Below are 2,956 nucleotides of genomic sequence, written 5' to 3'. Positions count from 1 at the left end.
CACACACACACACACACACAGATATATACTCACACTCACACACACACACTCACACAGATATACACACAGACACACACACACACACACACACACAGATACACACAGACACACACAGATACACAGACAGACACAAACACAGTCACACATACACACACAGATACACACACATGCACACACAGACAGACCCACACACACCCACAGAGACACATTTGCGTGCGCAGACACACACGTCCTCACGTTGTCCTCACGTTGTCCTCACGTTGTCCTCACGTTGTCCTCACGTTGTCCTCACGTTGTCCTCACGGTGTCCTCACGTTTCCCTCATCAATACATCACTGCTGGTTTTAGGGGCCTGTCCGACTCTTTCAGGGGCGGCTGGGGCTCAGTGGTAGAGCGGTTCCCTGTCAATCAGAAGGTTGGTGGTTCAATCCCTGGCCCTGCAGTCCCATGTCAAAGTGTCCTTGGGCAAGACACTGAACCCCGAGTATGTGCACCTGAAGACCAGGTGTACTGCAGCCTCGGCACACCACTATGTATGAATGTGTGTGAGTGTTTTATGTACTTTATAAAGGCACTTAGAGTATATTTTGCTAATACTTTATTTTTTTTAATGGTTACCGTTTGTCTTTCCAACCGAATGTAACTGAACACCTTGTTGATTTGTTCCTGTAGTGATTCCTCTTTTTTATTCCTAGATGTTAAGACTAGACAATCGCTGTATAACTACAGTCCCTTCAGGAAAGATGTTGCTTAAGCGTTGACATTAAAAATCTACTCGTTCTCATCTCAACGTGTTTCACGGCACCGACGGAGACCGTCCTCGGCCCCGGACCTCCAGCCGCGTCCAGTCTCGAGCTTCCCTGCTTCATCTGTCGCTTCGTCTATTTAAACGAGAGGGGCTCGTGTCCCTTCGTCTTCCCTGCGAGGGGGAGACACGCGGATGGATGGACGCATGCCGACTGCAGACTAACAGGAGGTGTGTGGGCGAAGCCTGCCCATCTCCGCTTTTAGACACAGCGTTATTTGCTTGCTCTGGAGGGCAGATACGACCGGTTTCCTCACAGCAGACACACACGTGATCGTTCCTGCACAAACAATGCAAACAGACGGATGTCTCCGGCTGCAGACTGGCGCCTCTTTCCTGCTCTTTGGCACGGATTCCGCTGTTATTGTGCGACTCCTCTGACCTGCGGGTCACCGGCAGTCTGGTCCGTGCTGGAAGAGGCAACAGCAACACTTCTGAGGGGATGTTAGGCCTTTTAAACAGTCACTGTTTTTATTTTAGTTTATGGTGTTTTATTATTGCTTGTCGATTTTATCACATTCTGGAAAATGTTTTTAACTCCCTACAAATGTAGCACTTTGACATTTCTTTGTGAAATGTAAAAGGGCATTATAAATAAAATGTATTATTATAAGTTATTATTATTATGTTAGGCCTTTCTGATGAGCATTTTAACAGAGAATTGCAGTTGTGTTCAGGATAATAGCTGTGAATGATGCTCAAAATCCTTAGAATAGCTTTTAATTCTATGATATCAATGCATTGGGAACACTGCACATTCAATTCCAAATCAATACATCACCAACATTGATCAAGTTTGTGTTCTACCTTTGCAGAAAGTGAAGAAAAAGGAATATCATGCTGTTCATTTTTCTTGAAAACTCAAACATTTACTGCATGAACCGAAACATGTCTTCAGGTTTTGCTTTACTCTGAATCCCTGCACCAATATTTACTTGTGTAACCATTATTTCTGAGAACTGCTTCACATCTGTGTTGCATGGAGTCACATGTGAACAGGTATTCCAGGTATTTCTGCACTTCTTTATACGTTTTCCTCTCTGCAATCAACTTTTTAATCTGCTTTAAGCCCGCTGTTCCTCAGAATAATGTCTGGAACGACCCATATGGCTTTCCGTGGGAACTGCACTAGAACCAGCGAGCACATTTGCTTGCTTTCTTCCTTAAATACGGGCCATAACTGACACCTGTCTCTTCACAGAATCAATCCCCTCACTAATTGAACACAACCCCGCTATTATTTTGAACATGCTCCTTTCAATTACAGATTCAATTACACAGAATGAGCAGCATGCATGTCATGACTGTTGGGTCTGGTGGTTTTCTGTGACTCCACAACAAAAAGTATGATTTATGGAGGTTAGTGATGTTTGACTGCTATTATTTTGAACAGTATATAACTGTATATATTATATTTAGTCAAGGCTCAGCCCTCGTCTAAACTACTCCAAAGTAATTCAAGACAAACCTCTAGCTAAACCGTGAACCGGGCTGTAATGTAACCCTCCACGACAAAGGATCAGCGTCAGTGTATATCCACTAAAAGTTGTGTTGTTGCCGCTGACGGACTCAGATTATTAAGTGTCTGACAACATTATGGAAAGGATCCCTACAGAGATAGACCTTGTTCTTAACCCTCCCGTTGTCCTCAGGTCAGATCTGACCCCTTTAAAAAATGGCTATATAGGAAATATGGGTTTCTTTTTAACCAAATTACCACAAAAAATGGTTTGGATTCCTTCCAACGCTCTTTCCAAACACAATTAATCACTTTTATTCCTCTGATCTTACCTATTATTCAAAATGATTCATAATTTCTGTTTTTTTAACTCAAAAATTAGGTATAATTCCATATAAATGAGGGTCATTGACCATGAATTCAAAAAAAGATGTGTAAAACTAGTAAGGTGGTGTTAGTGAACACTAAAAACTGAACAAGGGTCTGAACAAGGGTTGAAAACGTCAAATCTGTGTCGGTTTTTGACCCGGGAGGACAACACAAGGGTTAAAGAGTAAGATCCTTTAAGTTGAATGAAACAGCCCACCGGACTCTATTTCAATTAACTTTTAGGAGAAAACTCAGATTGGACAGATAGTCTAGCTAGCGGTCTGGATTTACCCTGCAGAGACCTGAGGACCAGGTAACCATAG

Source organism: Etheostoma cragini, chromosome 5, assembly GCF_013103735.1.
Source record: "Etheostoma cragini isolate CJK2018 chromosome 5, CSU_Ecrag_1.0, whole genome shotgun sequence".
NCBI classification, from domain to species: Eukaryota; Metazoa; Chordata; class Actinopteri; order Perciformes; family Percidae; genus Etheostoma; species Etheostoma cragini.
Note: the sequence above shows the minus strand (reverse complement) of the source record.